The sequence below is a fragment of the Procambarus clarkii genome, chromosome 64 (genome assembly GCF_040958095.1).
Source record: "Procambarus clarkii isolate CNS0578487 chromosome 64, FALCON_Pclarkii_2.0, whole genome shotgun sequence".
In the NCBI taxonomy this organism is placed as follows: domain Eukaryota; kingdom Metazoa; phylum Arthropoda; class Malacostraca; order Decapoda; family Cambaridae; genus Procambarus; species Procambarus clarkii.
In genome coordinates, this window is record NC_091213.1 from 13,479,193 (window position 1) to 13,495,338 (window position 16,146).

Consider the following 16,146-nt stretch of genomic DNA (forward strand, 5'->3'; position numbering starts at 1 on the left):
TGACTCTCTGCACCTATTTTCATTTTCAAATTACGACTTTTTATACCGAAATTATGCCAATTACTGAAAACGGCGATGGGTCATATTTTGCCTAAACCCCCCTGCAGTTTTCAAAATGTCTGAAATGTCCGAAATTTGACTCCTGAGCGTGATTTTTGAGCCGAATTCTGACTCTCTGCACCTATTTTCATTTTCAAATTACGACTTTTTATACCGAAAATATGCCAATTACTGAAAACGGCGATGGGTCATATTTTGCCCAAACCCCCCTGCAGTTTTCAAAATGTCTGAAATGTCCAAAATTTGACTCCTGAGCGTGATTTTTGAGCCGAATTCTGACTCTCTGCACCTATTTTCTATTTCAAATTACGACTTTTTATACCGAAAATATGCCAATTACTGAAAACGGCGATGGGTCATATTTTGCCCAAACCCCCCTGCAGTTTTTAAAATGTCTGAAATGTCCGAAATTTGACTCCTGAGCGTGATTTTTGAGCCGAATTCTGAGTCTCTGCACCTATTTTCTTTTTCAAATTACGACTTTTTATACCGAAAATATACCAATTACTGAAAACGGCGATGGGTCGTATTTTGCCCAAACCCCCCTGCAGTTTTCAAAATGTCTGAAATGTCCGAAATTTGGCTCCAGAGCGTGATTTTTGAGCCGAATTCTGAGTCTCTGCACCTATTTTCATTTTCAAATTAAGACCTTTTATACCGAAAATATGCCAATTACTGAAAACGGCGATGGGTCATATTTTGCCCAAACCCCTTGCAGTTTTCAAAATGTCTGAAATGTCCGAAATTTGACTCCTGAGCGTGATTTTTGAGCCGAATTCAGACTCTATGCACCTATTTTCATTTTCAAATTACGACTTTTTATACCGAAAATATGCCAATTACTGAAAACGGCGATGGGTCATATTTTGCCCAAACCCCCCCTGCAGTTTTCAAAATGTCTAAAATGTCCGAAATTTGACTCCTGAGCGTGATTTTTGAGCCGAATTCTGACTCTCTGCACCTATTTTCATTTTCAAATTACGACTTTTTATACCGAAAATATGCCAATTACTGAAAACGGCGATGGGTCATATTTTGCCCAAACCCCCTTGCAGTTTTCAAAATATCTGAAATGTCCGAAATTGGACTCCTGAGCGTTATTTTTGAGCCAAATTCTGACTCTCTGCACCTTTTTTCATTTTCAAATTACGAATTTTTATACCGAAAATATGCCAATTACTGAAAACAGCGAGGGGTCATATTTTGCCCAAACCCCCCTGCAGTTTTCAAAATGTCTGAAATGTCCGAAATTTGACTCCTGAGCGTGATTTTTGAGCCGAATTCTGACTCTCTGCACCTATTTTCATTTTCAAATTACGACTTTTTATACCGAAAATATGCCAATTACTGAAAACGGCGATGGGTCATATTTTGCCCAAACCCCCCTGCAGTTTTCAAAATGTCTGAAATGTCCGAAATTTGGCTCCAGAGCGTGATTTTTGAGCCGAATTCTGACTCTCTGCACCTATTTTCATTTTCAAATTACGACTTTTTATACCGAAAATATGCCAATTACTGAAAACGGCGATGGGTCATATTTTGCCCAAACCCCCCTGCAGTTTTCAAAATGTCTTAAATGTCCGAAATTTGACTCCTGAGGGTGATTTTTGAGCCGAATTCTGACTCTATGCACCTATTTTTATTTTCAAATTACGACTTTTTATACCGAAAATATGCCAATTACTGAAAACGGCGATGGGTCATATTTTGCCCAAACCCCCCTGCAGTTTTCAAAATGTCTGAAATGTCCGAAATTTGACTCCTGAGGGTGATTTTTGAGCCGAATTCTGACTCTCTGCACCTATTTTCATTTTCAAATTACGACTATTTATACCGAAAATATGCCATTTACTGTAAACGGCGATGGTTCATATTTTGCCCAAACCCCCCTGCAGTTTTCAAAATGTCTGAAATATCCGAAATTTGACTCCTGAGCGTGATTTTTGAGCCGAATCCTGACTCTCTGCACCTATTTTCATTTTCAAATTACGACTTTTTATACCGAAAATATGCCAATTACTGAAAACGGCGATGGGTCATATTTTGCCCAAACCCCCCTGCAGTTTTCAAAATGTCTGAAATGTCCGAAATTTGACTCCTGAGCGTGATTTTTGAGCCGAATTATGACTCTCTGCACCTATTTTCATTTTTAAATTACGATTTTTATACCGAAAATATGCCAATTACTGAAAACGGCGATGGGTCATATTTTGCCCAAACCCTCCTGCAGTTTTCAAAATGTCTGAAATGTCCGAAATTTGACTCCTGAGCGTGATTTTTGAGCCGAATGCTGACTCTCTGCACCTATTTACATTTTCAAATTACGACTTTTTATACCGAAACAAGGCCAATTACTGAAAATGGCGATGGGTCATATTTTGCCCAAACCCCCCTGCAGTTTTGTAAATATCTGAAATGTCCAAAATTTGACTCCTGAGCATGATTTTTGAGCCGAATTCTGACTCTCTGCACCTATTTTCATTTTCAAATTACGAATTTTTATACCGAAAATATGCCAATTACTGAAAACGGCGATGGGTCATATTTTGCCCAAACCCCCCTGCAGTTTTCAAAATGTCTGAAATGTCCGAAATTTGACTCCTGAGCGTGATTTTTGAGCCGAATTCTGACTCTCTGCAAATATTTTTATTTTCAAATTACGACTTTTTATACCGAAAATATGCCAATTACTGAAAACGGCGATGGGTCATATTTTGCCCAAACCCCCCTGCAGTTTTCAAAATGTCTAATATGTCCGAAATTTGGCTCCTGAGCGTGATTTTTGAGCCGAATTCTGACTCTCTGCACCGATTTTCATTTTCAAATTACGACTTTTTATACCGAAAATATGCCAATTACTGAAAACGGCGATGGGTCGTATTTTGACCAAACCCCCCTGCAGTTTTCAAAATGTCTGAAATGTCCGAAATTTGACTCCTGAGCGTGATTTTTGAGCCGAATTCTGACTCTATGCACCTATTTTCATTTTCAAATTACGACTTTTTATACCGAAAATATGCCAATTACTGAAAACGGCGATGGGTCATATTTTGCCCCCCCCCCAACCCTGCAGTTTTCAAAATGTCTGAAATGTCCGAAATTTGACTCCTGAGCGTGATTTTTTAGCCGAATTCTGACTCTCTGCACCTATTTTCATTTTCAAATTACGACTTTTTATACCGAAAATATGCCAATTACTGAAAACGGCTATGGGTCATATTTTGCCCAAACCCCCCTGCAGTTTTCAAAATGTCTGAAATATCCGAAATTTGACTCCTGAGCGTGATTCTTGAGCCGAATTCTGACTCTCTGCACCTATTTTCATTTTCAAATTGCGACTTTTTATACCGAAAATATGCCAATTACTGAAAACGGCGATGGGTCATATTTTGCCCAAACCCCCCTGCAGTTTTCAAAATGTCTGAAATGTCCGAAATTTGACTCCTGAGCGTGATTTTTGAGCCGAATTCTGACTCTCTGCACCTATTTTCTTTTTCAAATTACGACTTTTTATACCGAAAATATACCAATTACTGAAAACGGCGATGGGTCGTGTTTTGCCCAAACCCCCCTGCAGTTTTCAAAATGTCTGAAATGTCCGAAATTTGGCTCCAGAGCGTGATTTTTGAGCCGAATTCTGAGTCTCTGCACCTATTTTCATTTTCAAATTACGACTTTTTATACCGAAAATATGCCAATTACTGAAAACGGCGATGGGTCATATTTTGCCCAAACCCCCTGCAGTTTTCAAAATGTCTGAAATGTCCGAAATTTGACTCCTGAGCGTGATTTTTGAGCCGAATCCTGACTCTATGCACCTATTTTCATTTTCAAATTACGACTTTTTATACCGAAAATATGCCAATTACTGAAAACGGCGATGGGTCATATTTTGCCCAAACCCCCCCTGCAGTTTTCAAAATGTCTAAAATGTCCGAAATTTGACTGCTGAGCGTGATTTTTGAGCCGAATTCTGACTCTCTGCACCTATTTTCATTTTCAAATTACGACTTTTTATACCGAAAATATGCCAATTACTGAAAACGGCGAGGGGTCATATTTTGCCCAAACCCCCTTGCAGTTTTCAAAATATCTGAAATGTCCGAAATTGGACTCCTGAGCGTGATTTTTGAGCCAAATTCTGACTCTCTGCACCTTTTTCCATTTTCAAATTACGAATTTTTATACCGAAAATATGCCAATTGCTGAAAACAGCGATGGGTCATATTTTGCCCAAACCCCCCTGCAGTTTTCAAAATGTCTGAAATGTCCGAAATTTGACTCCTGAGCGTGATTTTTGAGCCGAATTCTGACTCTCTGCACCTATTTTCATTTTCAAATTACGACTTTTTATACCGAAAATATGCCAATTACTGAAAACGGCGATGGGTCATATTTTGCCCAAACCCCCCTGCAGTTTTCAAAATGTCTGAAATGTCCGAAATATGACTCCTGAGGGTGATTTTTGAGCCAAATTCTGACTCTATGCACCTATTTTTATTTTCAAATTACGACTTTTTATACCGAAAATATGCCAATTACTGAAAACGGCGATGGGTCATATTTTGCCCAAACCCCCCTGCAGTTTTCAAAATGTCTGAAATGTCCGAAATTTGACTCCTGAGGGTGATTTTTGAGCCGAATTCTGACTCTATGCACCTATTTTCATTTTCAAATTACGACTTTTTATACCGAAAATATGCCAATTACTGAAAACGGCGATGGGTCATATTTTGCCCAAACCCCCCTGCAGTTTTCAAAATGTCTGAAATGTCCGAAATTTGACTCCTGAGCGTGATTTTTGAGCCGAATTCTGACTCTCTGCACCTATTTTCATTTTTAAATTACGACTTTTTATACCGAAAATATGCCAATTACTGAAAACGGCGATGGGTCATATTTTGCCCAAACCCCCCTGCAGTTTTCAAAATGTCTGAAATGTCCGAAATTTGACTCCTGAGCGTGATTTTTGAGCCGAATGCTGACTCTCTGCACCTATTTACATTTTCAAATTACGACTTTTTATACCGAAATTAGGCCAATTACTGAAAATGGCGATGGGTCATATTTTGGCCAAACCCCCTTGCAGTTTTCAAAATATCTGAAATGTCCAAAATTTGACTCCTGAGCATGATTTTTGAGCCGAATTCTGACTCTCTGCACCTATTTTCATTTTCAAATTACGAATTTTTATACCGAAAATATGCCAATTACTGAAAACGGCGATAGGTCATATTTTGCCCAAACCCCCCTGCAGTTTTCAAAATGTCTGAAATGTCCGAAATTTGACTCCTGAGCGTGATTTTTGAGAAGAATTCTGACTCTCTGCACCTATTTTTATTTTCAAATTACGACTTTTTATACCGAAAATATGCCAATTACTGAAAACGGCGATGGGTCATATTTTGCCCAAACCCCCCTGCAGTTTTCAAAATGTCTGAAATGTCCGAAATTTGACTCCTGAGCGTGATTTTTGGCCCAATTCTGACTCTCTGCACCTATTTTCGTTTTCAAATTACGAATTTTCATACCGAAAATATGCCAATTACTGAAAACGGGGACGGGTCATATTTTGCCCAAACCCCCCTGTAGTTTTCAAAATGTCTGAAATGTCCGAAATTTGACCCCTGAGCGTGATTTTTGAGCCGAATTCTGACTCTCTGCACCTATTTTCATTTTCAAATTACGACTTTTTATACCGAAAATATGCCAATTACTGAAAACGGCGATGGGTCATATTTTGCCCAAACCCCCCTGCAGTTTTCAAAATGTCTGAAATGTCCGAAATTTGACTCCTGAGCGTGATTTTTGAGCCGAATTCTGACTCTCTGCACCTATTTTCATTTTCAAATTACGACTTTTTATACAGAAAATATGCCAATTACTGAAAACTGCGATGGGTCATATTTTGCCCAAACCCCCCTGCCGTTTTCAAAATATCTGAAATGTCCGAAATTTGACTCCTGAGCGTGATTTTTGAGCCGAATTCTGACTAAGCACCTATTTACATTTTCAAATTACGACTTTTTATACCGAAATTATGCCAATTACTGAAAACGGCGATGGGTCATATTTTGCCCAAACCGCCCTGCAGTTTTCAAAATATCTGAAATGTCCGAAATTTGACTCCTGAGCGTGATTTTTTAGCCGAATTCTGACTCTCTGCACCTATTTTCATTTTCAAATTACGACTATTTATACCGAAAATATGCCAATTACTGAAAACGGCGATGGGTCATATTTTGCCCAAACCCCCCTGCAGTTTTCAAAATGTCTGAAATGTCCGAAATTGGACTCCTGAGCGTGATTCTTGAGCCGAATTCTGACTCTCTGCACCTATTTTCATTTTCAAATTACGACTTTTTATACCGAAAATATGCCAATTACTGAAAACGGCGATGGGTCATATTTTGCCCAAACCCCCCTGCAGTTTTCAAAATGTCTGAAATGTCCGAAATTTGACTCCTGAGCGTGATTTTTGAGCCGAATTCTGACTCTCTGCACCTATTTTCATTTTCAAATTACGACTTTTTATACCGAAAATATGCCAATTACTGAAAACTGCGATGGGTCATATTTTGCCCAAACCCCCCTGCCGTTTTCAAAATATCTGAAATGTCCGAAATTTGACTCCTGAGCGTGATTTTTGAGCCGAATTCTGACTAAGCACCTATTTACATTTTCAAATTACGACTTTTTATACCGAAATTATGCCAATTACTGAAAACGGCGATGGGTCATATTTTGCCCAAACCGCCCTGCAGTTTTCAAAATATCTGAAATGTCCGAAATTTGACTCCTGAGCGTGATTTTTTAGCCGAATTCTGACTCTCTGCACCTATTTTCATTTTCAAATTACGACTTTTTATACCGAAAATATGCCAATTACTGAAAACGGCGATGGGTCATATTTTGCCCAAACCCCCCTGCCGTTTTCAAAATATCTGAAATGTCCGAAATTTGACTCCTGAGCGTGATTTTTGAGCCGAATTCTGACTAAGCACCTATTTACATTTTCAAATTACGACTTTTTATACCGAAATTATGCCAATTACTGAAAACGGCGATGGGTCATATTTTGCCCAAACCGCCCTGCAGTTTTCAAAATATCTGAAATGTCCGAAATTTGACTCCTGAGCGTGATTTTTTAGCCGAATTCTGACTCTCTGCACCTATTTTCATTTTCAAATTACGACTTTTTATACCGAAAATATGCCAATTACTGAAAACAGCGATGGGTCATATTTTGCCCAAACCCCCCTGCAGTTTTCAAAATGTCTGAAATGTCCGAAATTGGACTCCTGAGCGTGATTCTTGAGCCGAATTCTGACTCTCTGCACCTATTTTCATTTTCAAATTACGACTTTTTATACCGAAAATATGCCAATTACTGAAAACGGCGATGGGTCATATTTTGCCCAAACCCCCCTGCAGTTTTCAAAATGTCTGAAATGTCCGAAATTTGACTCCTGAGCGTGATTTTTGAGCCGAATTCTGACTCTCTGCACCTATTTTCATTTTCAAATTACGACTTTTTATACCGAAAATATGCCAATTACTGAAAACTGCGATGGGTCATATTTTGCCCAAACCCCCCTGCCGTTTTCAAAATATCTGAAATGTCCGAAATTTGACTCCTGAGCGTGATTTTTGAGCCGAATTCTGACTAAGCACCTATTTACATTTTCAAATTACGACTTTTTATACCGAAATTATGCCAATTACTGAAAACGGCGATGGGTCATATTTTGCCCAAACCGCCCTGCAGTTTTCAAAATATCTGAAATGTCCGAAATTTGACTCCTGAGCGTGATTTTTTAGCCGAATTCTGACTCTCTGCACCTATTTTCATTTTCAAATTACGACTTTTTATACCGAAAATATGCCAATTACTGAAAACGGCGATGGGTCATATTTTGCCCAAACCCCCCTGCAGTTTTCAAAATGTCTGAAATGTCCGAAATTTGACTCCTGAGCGTGATTTTTGAGCCGAATTCTGACTCTCTGCACCTATTTTCATTTTCAAATTACGACTTTTTATACCGAAAATTTGCCAATTACTGAAAACGGCGATGGGTCATATTTTGCCCAAACCCCCCTGCCGTTTTCAAAATATCTGAAATGTCCGAAATTTGACTCCTGAGCGTGATTTTTGAGCCGAATTCTGACTCTGCACCTATTTACATTTTCAAATTACGACTTTTTATACCGAAATTATGCCAATTACTGAAAACGGCGATGGGTCATATTTTGCCCAAACCGCCCTGCAGTTTTCAAAATATCTGAAATGTCCGAAATTTGACTCCTGAGCGTGATTTTCTAGCCGAATTCTGACTCTCTGCACCTATTTTCATTTTCAAATTACGACTTTTTATACCGAAATTATGCCAATTACTGAAAACGGCGATGGGTCATATTTTGCCCAAACCCCCCTGCAGTTTTCAAAATGTCTGAAATGTCCGAAATTTGACTCCTGAGCGTGATTTTTGAGCCGAATTCTGACTCTCTGCACCTATTTTCATTTTCAAATTACGACTTTTTATACCGAAAATTTGCCAATTACTGAAAACGGCGATGGGTCATATTTTGCCCAAACCCCCCTGCAGTTTTCAAAATGTCTGAAATGTCCGAAATTGGACTCCTGAGCGTGATTCTTGAGCCGAATTCTGACTCTCTACACCTATTTTCATTTTCAAATTACGACTTTTTATACCGAAAATATGCCAATTACTGAAAACGGCGATGGGTCATATTTTGCCCAAACCCCCCTGCAGTTTTCAAAATGTCTGAAATGTCCGAAATTTGACTCCTGAGCGTTATTTTTGAGCCGAATTCTGACTCTCTGCACCTATTTTCATTTTCAAATTACGACTTTTTATACCGAAAATATGCCAATTACTGAAAACGGCGATGGGTCATATTTTGCCCAAACCCCCCTGCCGTTTTCAAAATATCTGAAATGTCCGAAATTTGACTCCTGAGCGTGATTTTTGAGCCGAATTCTGACTCTGCACCTATTTACATTTTCAAATTACGACTTTTTATACCGAAATTATGCCAATTACTGAAAACGGCGATGGGTCATATTTTGCCCAAACCGCCCTGCAGTTTTCAAAATATCTGAAATGTCCGAAATTTGACTCCTGAGCGTGATTTTTTAGCCGAATTCTGACTCTATGCACCTATTTTCATTTTCAAATTACGACTTTTTATACCGAAAATATGCCAATTACTGAAAACGGCGATGGGTCATATTTTGCCCCCCCCCCTGCAGTTTTCAAAATGTCTGAAATGTCCGAAATTTGACTCCTGAGCGTGATTTTTGAGCCGAATTCTGACTCTCTGCACCTTTTTTCATTTTCAAATTACGACTTTTTATACCGAAAATATGCCAATTACTGAAAACGGCTATGGGTCATATTTTGCCCAAACCCCCCTGCAGTTTTCAAAATGTCTGAAATATCCGAAATTTGACTCCTGAGCGTGATTCTTGAGCCGAATTCTGACTCTCTGCACCTATTTTCATTTTCAAATTGCGACTTTTTATACCGAAAATATGCCAATTACTGAAAACGGCGATGGGTCATATTTTGCCCAAACCCCCCAGCAGTTTTCAAAATGTCTGAAATGTCCGAAATTGGACTCCTGAGCGTGATTCTTGAGCCGAATTCTGACTCTCTGCACCTATTTTCATTTTCAAATTACGACTTTTTATACCGAAAATATGCCAATTACTGAAAACGGCGATGCGTCATATTTTGCCTAAACCCCCCTGCAGTTTTCAAAATGTCTGAAATGTCCGAAATTGGACTCCTGAGCGTGATTCTTGAGCCGAATTCTGACTCTCTGCACCTATTTTCATTTTCAAATTACGACTTTTTATACCGAAAATATGCCAATTACTGAAAACGGCGATGGGTCATATTTTGCCCAAACCCCCCTGCAGTTTTCAAAATGTCTGAAATGTCCGAAATTTGACTCCTGAGCGTGATTTTTGAGCCGAATTCTGACTCTCTGCACCTATTTTCATTTTCAAATTACGACTTTTTATACCGAAAATATGCCAATTACTGAAAACGGCGATGGGTCATATTTTGCCCAAACCCCCCTGCCGTTTTCAAAATATCTGAAATGTCCGAAATTTGACTCCTGAGCGTGATTTTTGAGCCGAATTCTGACTAAGCACCTATTTACATTTTCAAATTACGACTTTTTATACCGAAATTATGCAAATTACTGAAAACGGCGATGGGTCATATTTTGCCCAAACCGCCCTGCAGTTTTCAAAATATCTGAAATGTCCGAAATTTGACTCCTGAGCGTGATTTTTTAGCCGAATTCTGACTCTCTGCACCTATTTTCATTTTCAAATTACGACTTTTTATACCGAAAATATGCCAATTACTGAAAACGGCGATGGGTCATATTTTGCCCAAACCCCCCTGCCGTTTTCAAAATATCTGAAATGTCCGAAATTTGACTCCTGAGCGTGATTTTTGAGCCGAATTCTGACTAAGCACCTATTTACATTTTCAAATTACGACTTTTTATACCGAAATTATGCCAATTACTGAAAACGGCGATGGGTCATATTTTGCCCAAACCGCCCTGCAGTTTTCAAAATATCTGAAATGTCCGAAATTTGACTCCTGAGCGTGATTTTTTAGCCGAATTCTGACTCTCTGCACCTATTTTCATTTTCAAATTACGACTTTTTATACCGAAATTATGCCAATTACTGAAAACGGCGATGGGTCATATTTTGCCCAAACCCCCCTGCAGTTTTCAAAATGTCTGAAATGTCCGAAATTTGACTCCTGAGCGTGATTTTTGAGCCGAATTCTGACTCTCTGCACCTATTTTCATTTTCAAATTACGACTTTTTATACCGAAAATTTGCCAATTACTGAAAACGGCGATGGGTCATATTTTGCCCAAACCCCTCTGCAGTTTTCAAAATGTCTGAAATGTCCGAAATTGGACTCCTGAGCGTGATTCTTGAGCCGAATTCTGACTCTCTACACCTATTTTCATTTTCAAATTACGACTTTTTATACCGAAAATATGCCAATTACTGAAAACGGCGATGGGTCGACGAAAATTGACGAAAAGCGACGAAAATCGCGCGGTTTTTGGCCGGTAGCAGCGAAAATCGCGCTATTTTTGGCCGGTAGCGGCAAAAATCGCGATTTTTGCCCGCCAGCTGCGAAAATCGCATGGTTTTTGGCCGCTAGCTGCGAAAATCGCGCGGTTTTTGGCCGGTAGCGGCGAAAATCGCGCTATTTTTGGCCGGTAGCGGCGAAAATCGCGATTTTTGCCCGCCAGCTGCGAAAATCGCATGGTTTTTAGCCACTAGCGGCAAAAATCGTGCGGTTTTTGGCCGGTAGCGGCGAAAATCGCGCTATTTTTGGCCGGTAGAGGCGAAAATCGCTTGGTTTTTGGCCGGTAGCGGCGAAAATCGCGCTATTTTTGGCCGGTAGCGGCGAAAATCGCGATTTTTGCCCGCCAGCTGCAAAAATCGCATGGTTTTTGGCCGCTAGCGGCGAAAATCGCGCGGTTTTTGGCCGGTAGCGGCGAAAATCGCGCTATTTTTGGCCGGTTGCGGCGAAAATCGCGATTTTTGCCCGCCAGCTGCGAAAATCGCATGGTTTTTGGCCGCTAGCGGCGAAAATCGCGCGGTTTTTGGCCGGTAGCGGCGAAAATCGCGCTATTTTTGGCCAGTAGCGGCAAAAATCGCGCGGTTTTTGGCCGGTAGCGGCGAAAATCGCGCTATTTTTGGCCGGTAGAGGCGAAAATCGCGATTTTTGCCCGCCAGCTGCAAAAATCGAATGGTTTTTGGACGCTAGCGGCGAAAATCGCGCGGTTTTTGGCCGGTAGTGGCGAAAATCGCGCTATTTTTGGCCGGTAGCGGCGAAAATCACGATTTTTGCCCGCCAGCTGCGAAAATCGCATGGTTTTTAGCCGCTAGCGGCAAAAATCGCGCGGTTTTTGGCCGGTCGCTGCGAAAATCGCCCTATTTTTGGCCGGTTGTGGCGAAAATCGCGATTTTTGCCCGCCCGCTGCGAAAATCGCATGGTTTTTGGCCGCTAGCGGCAAAAATCGCGCAGTATTTGGCCGGTAGCGGCGAAAATCGCGCTATTTTTGGCCGGTAGCGGCGAAAATCGCGATTTTTGCCCGCCAGCTGCGAGAATCGCATTTTTTTTGGCCGCTAGCGGCGAAAATCGCGCGGTTTTTGGCCGGTAGCGGGAAAAATCGCGTATTTTTGTCCGGTGGCGGCGAAAATCGCGCTATTTTTGGCCGGTAGTGGCGAAAATCGCGATTTTTGCCCGCCAGCTGCGAAAATCGCATGGTTTTTGGCCGCTAGCGGCAAAAATCGCGCGGTTTTTGTCCGGTAGCGGCGAAAATCGCGCTATTTTTGGCCGGTAGCGGCGAAAATCGCGATTTTTGCCCGCCAGCTGCGAAAATCGCATAGTTTTTGGCCGCTAGCGGCGAAAATCGCGCTATTTTTGGCCGGTAGCGGCGAAAATCGCGATTTTTGCCCGCTAGCTGCGAAAATCGCATAGTTTTTGGCCGCTAGCGGCGAAAATCGCGCTATTTTTGGCCGGTAGTGGCGAAAATCGCGCTATTTTTGGCCGGTAGCGGCGAAAACCGCGATTTTTGCCCGCCAGCTGCGAAAATCGCATGGTTTTTGGCCGCTAGCTGCGAAAATCGCGCGGTTTTTGGCCGGTAGCGGCGAAAATCGCGCTATTTTTGGCCGGTAGCGGCGAAAATCGCGATTTTTGCCCGCCAGCTGCGAAAATCGCATGGTTTTTGGCCGCTAGCGGCGAAAATCGCGCGGTTTTTGGCCGGTAGCGGCGAAAATCGCGCTATTTTTTGCCGGTAGCAGCGAAAATCGCGATTTTTGCCCCCCAGCTGCGAAAATCGCATGGTTTTTGGCCGCTAGCGGCGAAAATCGCGCGGTTTTTGGCCGGTAGCGGCGAAAATCGCGCTATTTTTGGCCAGTAGCGGCAAAAATCGCGACTTTTGTCCGCCAGCTGCGAAAATCGCATGGTTTTTGGCTGCTAGCGGCGAAAATCGCGCGGTTTTTGGCCGGTAGCGGCGAAAATCGCGCTATTTTTGGCCGGTAGCGGCGAAAATCGCGCTATTTTTGGCCGGTAGCGGCGAAAATCGCGCTATTTTTGGCCGGTAGCGGCGAAAATCGCTTGGTTTTTGGCCGGTAGCGGCGGAAATCGCGCTATTTTTGGCCGGTAGCGGCGAAAATCGCGATTTTTGCCCGCCAGCTGCGAAAATCGCATGGTTTTTGGCCGCTAGCTGCGAAAATCGCGCGGTTTTTGGCCGGTAGCGTCGAAAATCGCGCTATTTTTGGCCGGTAGCGGCGAAAATCGCGATTTTTGCCCGCCAGCTGCGAAAATCGCATGATTTTTGACCGCTAGCGGCGAAAATCGCGCGGTTTTTGGCCGGTAGCGGCGAAAATCGCTCTATTTTTGGCCGGTAGGCGCGAAAATCGCGATTTTTGCCCGCCAGCTGCGAAAATCGCATGGTTTTTGGCCGCTAGCGACGAAAATCGCGCGGTTTTTGGCCGGTAGCGGCGAAAATCGCTCTATTTTTGGCCGGTAGGCGCGAAAATCGCGATTTTTGCCCGCCAGCTGCGAAAATCGCATGGTTTTTGGCCGCTAGCGACGAAAATCGCGCGGTTTTTGGCCGGTAGCAGCGAAAATCGCGCTATTTTTGGCCGGTAGCGGCAAAAATCGCGATTTTTGCCCGCCAGCTGCGAAAATCGCATGGTTTTTGGCCGCTAGCTGCGAAAATCGCGCGGTTTTTGGCCGGTAGCGGCGAAAATCGCGCTATTTTTGGCCGGTAGCGGCGAAAATAGTGATTTTTGCCCGCCAGCTGCGAAAATCGCATGGTTTTTAGCCACTAGCGGCAAAAATCGTGCGGTTCTTGGCCGGTAGCGGCGAAAATCGCGCTATTTTTGGCCGGTAGAGGCGAAAATCGCTTGGTTTTTGGCCGGTAGCGGCGAAAATCGCGCTATTTTTGGCCGGTAGCGGCGAAAATCGCGATTTTTGCCCGCCAGCTGCAAAAATCGCATGGTTTTTGGCCGCTAGCGGCGAAAATCGCGCGGTTTTTGGCCGGTAGCGGCGAAAATCGCGCTATTTTTGGCCGGTAGCGGCAAAAATCGCGATTTTTGCCCGCCAGCTGCGAAAATCGCATGGTTTTTGGCCGCTAGCTGCGAAAATCGCGCGGTTTTTGGCCGGTAGCGGCGAAAATCGCGCTATTTTTGGCCGGTAGCGGCGAAAATCGCGATTTTTGCCCGCCAGCTGCGAAAATCGCATGATTTTTGACCGCTAGCGGCGAAAATCGCGCGGTTTTTGGCCGGTAGCGGCGAAAATCGCTCTATTTTTGGCCGGTAGGCGCGAAAATCGCGATTTTTGCCCGCCAGCTGCAAAAATCGCATGGTTTTTGGCCGCTAGCGACGAAAATCGCGCGGTTTTTGGCCGGTAGCAGCGAAAATCGCGCTATTTTTGGCCGGTAGCGGCAAAAATCGCGATTTTTGCACGCCAGCTGCGAATATCGCATGGTTTTTGGCCGCTAGCTGCGAAAATCGCGCGGTTTTTGGCCGGTAGCGGCGAAAATCGCGCTATTTTTGGCCGGTAGCGGCGAAAATCGCGATTTTTGCCCGCCAGCTGCGAAAATCGCATGGTTTTTAGCCACTAGCGGCAAAAATCGTGCGGTTTTTGGCCGGTAGCGGCGAAAATCGCGCTATTTTTGGCCGGTAGAGGCGAAAATCGCTTGGTTTTTGGCCGGTAGCGGCGAAAATCGCGCTATTTTTGGCCGGTAGCGGCGAAAATCGCGATTTTTGCCCGCCAGCTGCAAAAATCGCATGGTTTTTGGCCGCTAGCGGCGAAAATCGCGCGGTTTTTGGCCGGTAGCGGCGAAAATCGCGCTATTTTTGGCCGGTTGCGGCGAAAATCGCGATTTTTGCCCGCCAGCTGCGAAAATCGCATGGTTTTTGGCCGCTAGCGGCGAAAATCGCGCGGTTTTTGGCCGGTAGCGGCGAAAATCGCGCTATTTTTGGCCAGTAGCGGCAAAAATCGCGCGGTTTTTGGCCGGTAGCGGCGAAAATCGCGCTATTTTTGGCCGGTAGAGGCGAAAATCGCGATTTTTGCCCGCCAGCTGCAAAAATCGAATGGTTTTTGGACGCTAGCGGCGAAAATCGCGCGGTTTTTGGCCGGTAGTGGCGAAAATCGCGCTATTTTTGGCCGGTAGCGGCGAAAATCGCGATTTTTGCCCGCCAGCTGCGAAAATCGCATGGTTTTTAGCCGCTAGCGGCAAAAATCGCGCGGTTTTTGGCCAGTCGCTGCGAAAATCGCCCTATTTTTGGCCGGTTGTGGCGAAAATCGCGATTTTTGCCCGCCCGCTGCGAAAATCGCATGGTTTTTGGCCGCTAGCGGCAAAAATCGCGCAGTATTTGGCCGGTAGCGGCGAAAATCGCGCTATTTTTGGCCGGTAGCGGCGAAAATCGCGATTTTTGCCCGCCAGCTGCAAAAATCGCATGGTTTTTGGCCGCTAGCTGCGAAAATCGCGCGGTTTTTGGCCGGTAGCGGCGAAAATCGCGCTATTTTTGGCCGGTAGCGGCGAAAATAGCGATTTTTGCCCGCCAGCTGCGAAAATCGCATGGTTTTTAGCCACTAGCGGCAAAAATCGTGCGGTTCTTGGCCGGTAGCGGCGAAAATCGCGCTATTTTTGGCCGGTAGAGGCGAAAATCGCTTGGTTTTTGGCCGGTAGCGGCGAAAATCGCGCTATTTTTGGCCGGTAGCGGCGAAAATCGCGATTTTTGCCCGCCAGCTGCAAAAATCGCATGGTTTTTGGCCGCTAGCGGCGAAAATCGCGCGGTTTTTGGCCGGTAGCGGCGAAAATCGCGCTATTTTTGGCCGGTAGCGGCAAAAATCGCGATTTTTGCCCGCCAGCTGCGAAAATCGCATGGTTTTTGGCCGCTAGCTGCGAAAATCGCGCGGTTTTTGGCCGGTAGCGGCGAAAATCGCGCTATTTTTGGCCGGTAGCGGCGAAAATCGCGATTTTTGCCCG